General features: G+C 43.4%; 1 protein-coding gene across 5 annotated transcripts in view; it reads left to right on the forward strand.

Moving 5' to 3' along the window:
• The first annotated feature begins 8691 nt into the window (after positions 1–8691).
• The window catches only part of hivep2a (HIVEP zinc finger 2a), a 63804-nt gene continuing 59413 nt past the window's right edge, over positions 8692–13082 (forward strand). For all 5 annotated transcript variants that reach the window (XM_061705239.1, XM_061705237.1, XM_061705235.1 and 2 more), the window contains exon 1: positions 8692–9080. The gene's annotated coding sequence lies outside the window, so the exon portion shown is untranslated. The remainder of the gene's footprint in view (positions 9081–13082) is intronic.

Raw genomic sequence — 13082 nt, forward strand, 5'->3', positions numbered from 1 at the left:
CATCAATTATCAATCAAGCAACGGGATGGATGCTAGGCTGATGTCTTTTTTTTTTATGTCACGCGATCTACCAATACTACCTTCGCAGTCGACAGGTCGATCGCGATCGACGCATTGAGCACCCCTGGTGTAAAGGATATTGCCACGTGGCCTGAGGAACATTTCAGTAAACGATTGTCAGTTAACACAGTGTGTCGCTACATCTACTAATGCAAGTTAAAACTCTACCATGCAAAGTAAAAGCCATATATCATCAACATCTGAGATGGACTGACGCAAAGTGGAAAAGTATGCTGTGGTCTGAGGAGTCCACATTTCAAATAGTTTTTAGAACTCATGGACGTCGTGTCCTCTGGGGATAAGAGGAAAACGACCATCCAGATTGTTATCAGTGCAAAGTTCAAATGTCACCATCTGTGATGCTGTAAGGCTGTGTTAACTTGCACATCTGCGAATACACCATTAATGCTGAAGGTACATACAGGTTTTGGAGCAACATATGCTGCCATCCAAGCAGCGTCTTTTTCAGCGACGCCCCTGCTTATTTCGGCAAGACAAAACCAAGCCACATTCTGCAGGTGTTACAACAGCGTGGCTTCGTAGTAAAAGAGTGCAAGTCCTAGACTGGCTTGCCATCAGTCCAAAAGCTGTCTTTCATTGATGAGTGGCCCATTATGAAGGGCAACGTATGACAACGGTGACCCCGAATTGTTGAGCAACTGAGGTTGAACATCAAGCAAGTGGACAAAAGAATTACACAGACAAAGCTTCAACAATTGGAGTCCTCAGTTCCCAAACGCTCATTGGGCGTTGTTAAAAGGAAAGGTGACGTAACACAGTGGTAAACATGCTTCGTCCCAGCTTTTTTGAAACGTGTTGCAGACATCAAAATAAAAAAGTAAAAAACAAAGTTCATCAGTTTGCACATTAAATAGCTTCTCTTAGTAGTGTATTCAATTGAATATCGGCTGAGAAGGATTTGCAAATCATTGTATCCTGTTTTTATTTACATTTTACACAATGTTCCATCTTCATTGGAATTGGAGTTAATAAGTCAGGTCACTCGTATCTTAAGGCACCACTGTACGAGTGAGTTGAGTTAAAAACTTGGTCACAGAATGGATTAAACCCAAGGTACCTCTGTATTTGTATACGATACATAAAAAAAAAATACTTTTTTCATAATAGAAGATCAGTCCATGGAAGTCACCCATTGTTCTGAGGTAAAACACTTGGATCAGTACATGACAGTCTTGAATGTGATTGGTTGAAAGTTTCCTTTGGAGCACTGAACCAGAATCGCTTGTGGATTCGGTGGAGCGGAACCAGATGGTCATGTCACGTCAATAAGTGACAAAGGAAGCTGAATGTTACCCAACTTACCCAGAACTCTTGTGTTCTGGTTCCGTGCGACAGAGCACAACAGGGCGCCGTCATGGCGAGTTGACAGATGAGCCAAGAAGAAGAAGAAGACGATGACAAGCCATGTCCTCCGAGACAGAACACACCCTGGAAGCTGGCGTTGGCACCGCCGCTGTCTGGAAACGACGTCGTCCCTCAAGTCCCGCCCACACGTGGCTGATGATAGACCTTTTATTTGGAACTTCGAAAAAACTTCAGAGATTTTTTTGCTTTTGGACATTTATTTTATTTTATTTTTACATTTTAAAGCATCTAGACCAGCGTAGGTCTGAGCGATGAATACATTTTTTTGATGAATTTGAGCTTATTTGCCAGGATGATTTTTGAGGTTTCCACAGTTGAAAGCATGTCCCCGTTGACTATTTACACGAACAACATGGCTGTAAACGTACTCCAGAATATTTACAAACGTTAACTTGCCAATTTAGCGCTTTGGTTGCTATATTTAGAGACCTTTCCAATCCCTCTAGTGACATTTTTTTTTTTTTAAGTGACTATCGAGTTTAATTCCCACTAAGAAACAGACAACATGAGTTGAATCATTTAAAATTGTTATGTAGTATGTAAGAAGAACCCAGTGGGAGGCAATCACAGAGTCAACGGTGATCATTTTAATTGTTTACATTTATTAAGGATGGGGTTTATATACGTTTTGTCAAAAGGGACAAAAAATATTCCTATTATTTCTGTGGAGGTTAATGGTGTGAACATGTTCAAAGCTTGTTTGGTACCAGGAAAATAAAGCAAATTGCAGAACGGGGTGAAAAAAGCAAAACTGGTTTTGAAAAATTGCATCGTCATTCGCTTTTTATTTCACCGAAGAGGGGAACAATCGATTAAAATCGAAATTAAGAATGAATTAGTAGTCAGGCAGTGTGATTAATCAAATTTATTGATTAATTTGAGTTTGTCAGGATGATTTTTTTTTAATAACAAAGCTTTTGTTATGTTAACTTGTTGACCATTTAAAATATTAGTTTATAAAGGATCACGTTTACAAACATGCTTGGACAAAAGGGACATTTTCCAAGAGGAGGTACTTCCACATAATCTGTAAAGAAATAAATATATCTTTTTTAAAGATAATGTGAAAATAAGTATTTAATGCAAGTTGTGTCCTGAGTTAAGAAAAAAAATAAAAACTTGCTTCGAAACGTTTTGGGGAATTCGGAGAAATAAATTAAATCCCAGGAGAGGACAAAAAAAACCTTGTTTTGAATGATGTCATTGTCAATTGCTTTTTCTATTAAAAACAAAATTTAATTTTAAGGGGGCTATGGGCCACTCCTAAAATAGTGAATAACGTAAGGAGAGTGTTAGCGTAATCCAAATGAATCTTTTTGGTGTTAGAGTAGTTCATCGACTCAGATCGCAATCTGTCAGTACCGCTTGCGGCCAGTGTGGGGTGCTGTTTACCCCCACTTGTGTTCAGCCTCATTGAAGATGCCCTTTTATTTGCAGGTACTTTGAACTTTAGCCTCCAGTTGTTAGGTAATGCCCATGCCACACCTTGATACGCTCTTTGTGCGTGCGTGTGCGCGCGCGCGCGTGCGTGTAAATTTAAAAAGACATCACGAGGGATTAGTACATGGAAAGATGTTATGCAATGCGTAAATGTCGAAGTGTGTTAACGGAGGCAACCTTCCCACCACTAATCCGTGGGAGTCTGCAGAAGGTGTGGTCAGTGTGTGCGCGCGTGTGTGTATGAGTAAGCATTATTCATCCGTCAGCTGTCACAGGAGAGTTTTGTGTTGCGTTCAGGGACGAGAGCCCGGGGCGAGCGGCTGTGTGCGCACTTGTTCCTTTTTCTCACTTTCAACGTCTTTGCAGTGACGACACTTTTGGCAAGTGTGCACCTTGCACACACACACACACAACATAATGTGGACTGTGGGAAAAAAAAAAACTCCAACACACTTTTCTCAAGAACTAAAATACACATTAACTTAGTTAGGTAAATCTGATGCGTTCCAATGTTAAAAAAAATAAAAAGGCCTTCCCCAAGATAATAGTCACAACACAAGACAGCATGCATGTCATTTTTAATCGAAGTAAAGCATGCGACGTTATTTTGACTACAAATGTAAAACGCATTTGCCAAAACAGATAGCCTGCATGTCATTTGTACTAAATGCGCTTACAAAAACAAATAGCATGCATGTTACCGATCATTAAGGGGTACAAAATACTTGTCAAAACACAGCGTGCATGCAATGTCTTGTAGAAGTAAAGCATACAACTCACTTACCAAAACAGATAGCGTGCAAGTCACCTGGATAGGGATTAGGTCCATCCGGGAATAATTTATGCTCATTCTAATTGCCCAGAAACAAAATACACACTTTTTTGATACCAAAAAACAAACAAAGAGAAAAACAGCGAGCAAGCGGGGGATCGGGCCCAATAAAACGCAACTAAGCGAGGGATTGGGAATAAATACGACGAATGAGCAGGGGTTTCCGTGAAAAAACGGGGGGATAGGTTCCGCCCAGAAATCCGCAAGTGAATCCACGAATGCTGAACCTGTCCACTGTACACCATATTAACCAAAACTGATATCGTTCATGTCATTTTTATTAAAATACAGCATCCATGTACCAAATATACAGATATGCAATAAATCTGTCTTCATGCTAGCCCTTAGCATAGTTTGTTTCCACATTTCATGATGTCATAGCTGTAAAAAGTGTTTAAGCGCCACCTTTGGTGTAAATGTTGTTTGTTGAGCAGGAAGGTGGGCGGGTGTGGCGCTCCCATGAAGCACACGTTGGAATTTGGCCGTTTTGTTGGGATGATGAAAAGGGGAAGGTGCTCTCTAGCGTCACGTTCCATCTATCTTTGATATTTTTCCTCCAATCATATTCCAGCCTCTATGTGTTGCTGTCGATGTAATCTGTCGAGGGCCTTCACAATCTGGAGTCCTGGCCCGTCGGACTATATTTGCAATAGGACTGCTTCTGAAAGCAATCACATTTTAATTTGTCCTTACAGGGCCAGAGTACTGGCCCTCGAAGATGTCAGCATTTTCCCGCCCTCTGATTGGTTGGTCACAGCAAACAAAGTCGGACTGGCAAAACATGTATTTGTCGATCTCAGGTTTCAAACGCCTGCCCGCCACTGCATTCCGTGATGTTATTTCCTAACTTTGGAGCGAGCAGGTCCCGGGCTCGCTGATCTCCCATTGGGAATTTACTGTAACAGCTCAGCAAGTTCCTGCTTTCCCACTCGCTTTGGGTCCAAGTCAACAATGAGAGCAGGAGCTCAAGCTGCAGTCATTTGAGGCCAGCGACACTCATGACTCACATGACTCAACATCTGGCACCGCGGCCATGCTTCAGCTAATGAGGGACTTGTCGCAAAAACACACCAAATTCTCTATGTGTCTGTACGAGTGTGAGAGCCAGTGTTTGTGAGTGCGGTGAGAGACTGAGTGTATGTGTGAGAGTCTGAAAGTATGGTGTGAATGAGACCGTATGAGAGTGAGAGATTGTGTTAGTTTGTGAGTGTGCGAGAGTGTGAATGAGTGTGTGTGTGTGGGTGTGTGTGTCTGTGAATGAGAGATTCGTGTTTGGGAGACTGAGAGTTCGTGAGTGTGTGTGAATGAGAGCGTGTGAGATAGCGTACGAGAGATTAGATTGAGTGTGTGTAAGTGTCTGAATCTTCCTTCTTTCCTGCGTATGGAAAGCAGATATGCAAATGGCCGCCTCGCCGTCGCCATGGCGCTCCGTTGCCACAGCGTCACCGCTGACGAGGTCATGCACCGATGAGCCTCTTACAGGCCGAGGCAGACGTTAATCCACTTAGAGCTGGCCAACACATGCACACGCACCTAGCTTTTTAGCTGTGTGCTGCAGGGAAAATGACAAGGTTGTTGCCACAAAAGATCATTGGACTTCAATGTGACACAACACACACAGCAGCTCGGTTACGATGTGCAACTAAAAGAGGAGACTTTGGTTTTGATATGCTGACTTGGTCTTGGCTCCATCTGGAAAGGACGCTTAAAGCAAGCTGTGATGAGAAATTTGAGTTTTAGATTCTCCATCACTCAAGTGAAGTATAGTAAAATGAAGCAATGAAGGTACTGTAACGCCCCCCCGTATGCGGGCAAGGAGAGCCGCAATCGCCATTTGTCGAATGGAACAGACAGTCAAACACGCAAATTCAAAATGAGAACAACCGAGAGGAGCTGCTGTAGGCCAAAACTCACGCTTAGACGCTCTCACGCACACAAACTGGTCAACCCGACTCCAGCTCCTGCGTCACTCACTTGGCCACGCCTCTAAAAGACATAACTCAAACTCCTACTCCTCAACCGACATACGGCTTGTAACATACTGAACTTTTTTTTTAAATTTAGCCTTTATTTATTTATTTATCTCCAACTGAGAGTAAATTCTCATTTGCAATACCGACCTGGCCGCTCATCAGCAGCGATCATGTACAGTATCCCTCACTTTCAAAACGATGATATCGGGATGGATGAGGTGAGTTTTATTATTTGTCCCAGAGTGCTCAAGTCATTTGGGGCAGTAAATTGAAAGGCGGATTTGCCAAAAGACTTTGGGAACATTCACGGCCAGCCTTCCCAGTTAACATGGATATTTGACTTCTAAAGCCGTCAATGGCAGTGAATGTGTTTTAATAAAACGGCTGGAACGGCGTGTGTGTGTGGTGGTATAGAGTACATGGTGAGCACAGAGCAAAGATAAATACATTTAAATAGTCCCATGAGTTTTTGTTAAACGTCCTTGAGTACCTTGAAAGGCAGTATATAATCTAAGCTATTATTATTATTATTATTATTATTAGGAGCCAACCAATATGGATTTTTTTAGGCCAATGTGATATCTATATTTTGTAGAATAAAATTCTGATAACCGATTCATCGGCTGATTATTTTTAAAACTATATAATGAATGAAATGTTAAATTTTTTGATGCCTTAACAGTTACGAATAAAGAAATGAATTACAGGCAGAACATTTGACTGTTTTACAATGCTTTGTCGTTCAGTATTTGTTTAACAGAGAAAAAAAGCGGCCGATTTTTACCGATTTGAAAAGGGCTAATAACAGGCGATTAATCAGTCAGGCCCTAATTATTATGGTGTTGGTTTAGGAATGCCGTCACCTCCAAATGTCTCCATGCTCCTTACTCCTCCCTGAGACATGCAGCGGCTCTCCACCCCACATACCAGACTGCATATTTTGGGAAGCCTTCACCCTGGGGAACTCTTTTACCCTCCCCCCCGAGCCTGAAACCCCTAGTAGCTCTTCTCTGGATGCTTTTGGAAATCCCCTGACCTGAATATATGACCTACTGTCCGTCTTAATATTAGATTCCGACTCGCATTAACAGGGTAGATGAGCTGGTGCTGGTCACATTGGCAGATATGATATCAGATACCATTATGAAACATAGTATGATGTTGGATGTGCGGACGCTGTCCTGCCTGCTCAGTGCGACACTTTTAACGGTAACAACCCCAACAAAAATCCCAAAACGCAAACTCTCTTCCTGTTTAACACTTAACACCTGAATAAAAGATTCGCCAGTCGCAGACGCAGGGATGTACTTGAACAGAATTCCTCCGATAATTTTTTCTTACGTTTGCGCAGCCATACGCATTTGGCTGGGGCAAATGGTGTCGTGCCCCAAGGACAGATGCTTCATTCCAGACTACGGGGAAAAAGTCAGGAATGCCCATGGTCCAACCATGTTCAAGTTGAATGTAAATGCAAAACATAGCTGACATACCTTCATTTCAAGCTTTTCTGCAGTTGCTTTCAAGTACATGCAAAACAAAAACAACAACCGTAAGAGAGGGAGTGAGCCTGCAGCCTCACAGGCCGTGGTCAGACCAGAGAGACAAGACGCCGGCCATGTCGCTCTCAGTCACAAAAAAAAGTCTCAAAGGGCTTCACAAGCTCACAGTTCACAGAAATCGGCAATCCTCTGGTCTAAGCCTTACCAAATGAAGTGATACTTGCACTCAAAAGATTTTTTCATTTGAATACATTGTTCGCCAACGACGCAACAATACCGGGTTCCAACTTCCGTCACGGTACGGCCAGTAATCCTGAAAAGAAAGATGAAAAAGGTTTTCAGCTGGAGAAGCGGCAGCCAAAATGTGTCAGCATACTCTCCTTCCAGTTCTGGCTGACTTCGACGGCAACCATTTATGCAGAATGGACACAGTGACATCTTTTTAAAGAAATATATCACAAAAACACTCAATGAACAAAAGAAAATGAACACAAATGTATTGCTACAAAATTCCTGAGGGGCGGCACGGCGCACGACTGGTTAGCACATCTGCCTCACAATTGTGAGGACCGGGGTTCAAATCCCAGCCTCGCCTTGTGGAGTTTGCATGTTCTCCCCATGCCTGTGTGGGTTTTCTCCAGGCACTCCGTTTCCTGCCACATCCCCAAAACATGCATGGTAGGTTAATTGAAGACTCTAAATTGCCCGTAGGTGTGAATGGGAGTGCCAATGGTTGTTTTTTTATCCGTGCCCTGCGATTGGCTGGTGACCGGTTCAGGGTCTACCCCGCCTCTCGCCCGAAGATAGCTGGGATTAGGCTCCAGCCCGCCCGCGACCAGCGTGAGGATAAGCGGTACGGCAAAAGGATGGATGGATGGAAAATTCCTAACGCGAGCAAACTTAGCCTGAGAATAGCGTTGAATTTAAGGTCCTTTTATTCTTAATATTTGTACAGTCATGATGGTCATTGTTATATTTTTCTTAATCTCAGGAATAATCAGGGAGAAAATATTAGAGACAGTTGTCAGTCGTACACTTGTGCACAATAAAAACAATATTGTTTATCACTATACAGTAGATCTCATGTTGCAAGTCGTGTACTTATTGAGTTGTGACTCTTGCTTTTCTATCTTCTGTTATGTTACTTAGTATTATATCCTATTCAAAAAATAATTGTACAGAACTTTGGTCAGCGTGCTTTATAAATACATTTGAATTGGATTGATCTGTATGAAAGGATCGACAGGAAGCAAGTCAGTCAGACAGTCAGACAGTCAGACAGACAGACAGACAGACAGACAGCTCCAGAGGTGACCGGGGAATCCTGCTCTCTCTAAACCGGCAGACAGAGCTTCGTCCTCGGCCAGTGCTCCTCCTCCATCTCCTCCCACTGCCCCGGTTGCGCGCTGGGGGATCCGACGACGTCACACGCGCCCGCACGCACGCATATACACGCGCGCGCGCACGCACGCACGCACAAGCACGCACGCACGCAGGCAGGCAGGCAGGCAGGCACGCACGCACGCACAGTATCTATCTGTCACTCCCTCTCGCCGCTGCTTCTATTCTGGGAAGCGGCGCTCGGAATAACCCCGCGTGAGCGTGCGCGCGCCTCCGGATTTCACCCCGACACACGCACACGCTCGCATTCGCCGTGTGGCTGACTGCGGCGGCGGAGCTCCGGCAACCGGGAATCCGCTTGGGAAGGATTTGACGCGCAACTTTTCCTCCCCGAGGCGTGCGGCTCTCGCCTGGATTCCTCGCCGCCGCCGCCTTCCGTCCGTTCGTTCGTCTCCCGGAGCAAGCGAACCGAGAGGTGTCAAGCCCCGAACGGAGCCCGGTCGGACTTGCTATCACCGCGGCGGCTTGTTGTCATTCCCGCTCCGGCAGGTAAGAACCGCTCGCTCTCTTCCTGGAGTGCCTTCTTGGCTCCGAGCCGCGTTCGAGGCTGCTTCGGCGGGCAGCGGACGAGCCCTCCGTTTGGGGGCTTGCGAGTTCACGGCGGCGCAGCGGGGAATACCCTGGCCACGCGTTGCCTTGCATGCAGATTACCCGCGTTGCGTAACGACCCGAGGAATATGCACCGCCGGGCTGCTGCGCTGACAGGCCCGGAGGAGCGGCAAGAAGCACCGGGCTGAGAATCGGGGCCCGATACCCGGCTGCTTGTCAGCCGCTCACCGGTGATCGTTTGTCAGCAGTTTGCCTGATTGTTGCTGTCAAGTGTTGCCTTCTCGTGACCTTATGGCGCACTCGCTGTGGTATTTCCTCCATTTTCACCACATCATTTTTTGCTTGATGCACTTTCTAGTTGTTAGTGCGTCCACGTCGGAAAGTGTTCAATATTGGTGTCTTCGGGAGTGTGTGCTGTTTGTTTCCTGGGCGAGAGTGTGTGTATGAGGAGCGGGGCTGGTGGGTGGCGCGCTGGCTGGTTCCGGGAATGTTCCATGACGTGTTGCCGTCGAGAGAAGGGCCCCAGCCGGGGAGACTCCGACGGACAGGTCGCCGCGTCCATGCAGCACTCGAACGTTGTTCACGTTGTCATTATAGGGTCTTGCGTGTGAAATGTTGAGCTAAAACATTTTTAAAGGCTGTAGCAAAATGTGGAAAAAAAAAGTGGTGTTGAGAGGACTTCTCTTATGTTTTGCTGTTTGTTATTGTTCTTCTTTTTCTACTTATTTTTTTTTGCCATAAATGGAAAGCACATTTTTTTAAATTTTAAACAAGCTGCAATATGGATATCAAGGTGCGTTGAATTTGCTTACCCAACTCTCCTGGAATTGTGCAAATATTTGTAATTAGCATTCCATGGGCACAAACGAGTGTTTTGTGTGCTTTTAAAGGTTTATAATGTGCCCTCAATTCTGGCCCCTGTCGAAAATTGACTTTTGAATGCCATGTATCAGAATACTTGCATTTCTGGAGCGGCTTCCCAAACCATCAGGTATGAAATGAAACAACCAAGTTCATCTATTTATCTCCTTATTTCTTAAAATGTATCTGCGAGCGATTCCTTCCACTTCAACCTTACTGTGATGTCACAATGGGGTTACATTAACATAACAACCACCCCCACACAGTTCCTTCACCATTGACTTTGCAGCTGCAGTAGGCTTTATCAAGTTCCACGGCCAATGAATTTATCGTGTAAAAGCCCAAAGATTAGCATTAGCATTAGCAGTGTTAGCTTCTAATGTTATGATAATGTTTGTCCAACATGTCCTGTTGCGGTTATTTGCGTTGGGCCATGTTGTTCGGTGGCTTGGTGATGAAAGGCTGCATCCAACAGTGTTATAATGCAATTGAATGCCTATGGGTGCTCGATTTAATTGTTTAATTTAACTTTTTATTGACTTACTTCCTCGGTCCGTGAAGTTGTTGGTGGGGCCGGTTGTGTTTGGCCACGTGCCCATGCAAAATGATTTCATTTTCTTTTTGGCGCTCACTTGTTTTACACACAGGGCTCTGCTGAAGCAGAAGATGATTGAAATTCCATCGGTCACACCTTCTGTCTCTGATTTTTGTTGTTTGTTGGTTGTATTTCTTTGGGCGCACTGATTTCTTAAACATTAAAGTAGAGTTACAAGTTGGGAGCAGAGATGGCAGATTTTTTATTTTTTTCCCCACAGATCGTTTCACAAATTACTACTGTCAGGTTTAAACTGACAGTTTGAAATATTATTTTGTTTTAAAATTGCAACGTCCCCTTTTAAGACACATGAGAACTCTTAAAATGTAAAATGTAAAAAAAAAAAAATGCATAATGTCTCCTTTAATAAATACATCATTAATATATATATATATATATATATATATATATATAAAAAGAAACTAAGAAGCAGCATCACAAACAATGAGAAAATATCTTGGTGGAAAGTGCAAATAAATGTTGAAAGAGTGCAAATACGGGGTCGTTGAATTTATGGCCCAGCCCTGATGATGATAACTTTTTTATTTTTATTTTGTTTTGTTTTAAAACACAGCAGTTCCAATGAAAAATCAGCTATGAGAAATCTCAGAGGGATTATTTTTGAAAAAAGTCACCGCCCATCTGCATGGCCTCTCGGTGGCCACTAATTTGAAACGAGCCGTATAAAGCAGAACAATGAGGATCTGAGAAAATGGAGGCGAGGTTTGAGCGCGCGCACACGATAACCACTAATGAAAGCTTCTGCGGCTCTGTAAAAATCGCAGATTGCCTCATAAGGAGGCCGACAATCGCAAACCCAGCGTTCTACTTGCAGTCTGATGCCGTTTCTTGTACAACACACACTTACTTATATGTCACTGTCATATGATCGTCAAGTGTTTTGTTTGCAATACAATCTGGGATGTCGGTCAGATTTGTTCTGATTTGGAAACCATTGAGCATTTTGACTCATCATTCAATACCTTCAGAATACTGTGTTTTGCGACAATATAAGAACCAAACCTTCCAAAAGAAATACTAGACTCTCTTTTCTCACCAGGAAAAGTTTGTTTCTTGCTTTTTTTCATTCTTTCATAATCAGCAGTAGAACATGGTTTGGTTACACCAAAAACACCGGTTTCCGACCAAAAGTGGAGAAAATGATCCTTTTTAAAAATAGAAATCCATAATTTGATTGTGTGCGAGGTGCCTAAACTTGCCTGACCTCCAACGTGTTGCCATTTCTGTCCCTCATAATCAACATGACAATCCGAGATTCACCGCCTGTCTTTATCTTCTCCTCAAAAGCTGTGCTGATCTCAAATCCAAAGTCCTGCAACACCGCCACAGTTGCCAACTTGTGGATAAATCAATAAGATGGGCAACATATGTGTGGCAATGTCTTCCAACATTGACCCCACATTTGCCTTCTATCCAAAACGATTCCTCATGTTGTCACTTTCTTAGCGGGAATTAAAGTCACTTTTTTGAAAAATTGCCAATAGAAAGGTCGGATTAAAAAAAAAAAAAAAAAAAAAAAACCTACCTAATCCCTCAGCTGTCACTTTCTGACTGTGGCCATTAGCGGCACTACGGAAGCTGTCGTTCCACATTTCTCCTGAAGGGGGCGTCAGTGAGTTTAAACAATACTTGAGTCCTGCCGGTTGTGACCCGCTGACTTCATTATGAGCTCGTTACCATTAGAAGCCTGGGTGACCACTTTGCTAAGGAAGTTAGCATTTGTGAGTCTTATGTCGGTAAAAGCAGAAAGTCATTAAGTGTGCCGCTAATGATGTGTAAACGATCAGTTAGCGACACAAACGCTGTGTGTGAGAAGTTGCTTATCGCAACGTGGTGACGGCAGGACAAAAAGAGAAAGAGGGGAAAAGAGAAGCCTCCTTGGCAGACGAGAGACTTTCCAAGAGGCGGCGGCGTGGACGCCACAAAGGCCGACTGTAACTCATCTCACCGGCCATCAATGCTGCGGCAAACTTTTGGCCGGCGTGTAAGCGAGCTCAAGAGCAACCCGAGAGCCACTGGCTGAATTATTCACACACACACACAGAGTGGATGTAAAAGTCTACACACCCCTTTTCAAATGGCAGGTTTCTGTGATATAAACAAATGAAACCAAGATAAGGTATTTCAAAACTTTTTCCACTATTAATGTCACCCGAATTTATTTGAAAATAATAAAAAAAAACTCTTTTGGCGATGAGGTGTGTTATGTTTGCACCAGACATACAGTAGCTTTTGGAATTATGGCCAAAAAGTTCAACCTCAGTTTCATCAGACCAGAACATATTTTACCACATGCTTACTTGGGGAAATTTCAAGTTTTTTTGTTTTTTTAGATAAGGCTACCTACCGTCTTGCCACCAAACACCATAGCCTAGGAAAAAAATGAAAAATATAGTAAAAATATAGTATGAAAAAGTATATATATATAAATATATATATATATATATATATATATATATATATAT

Source organism: Phycodurus eques, chromosome 18 (genome assembly GCF_024500275.1).
Source record: "Phycodurus eques isolate BA_2022a chromosome 18, UOR_Pequ_1.1, whole genome shotgun sequence".
NCBI classification, from domain to species: Eukaryota; Metazoa; Chordata; class Actinopteri; order Syngnathiformes; family Syngnathidae; genus Phycodurus; species Phycodurus eques.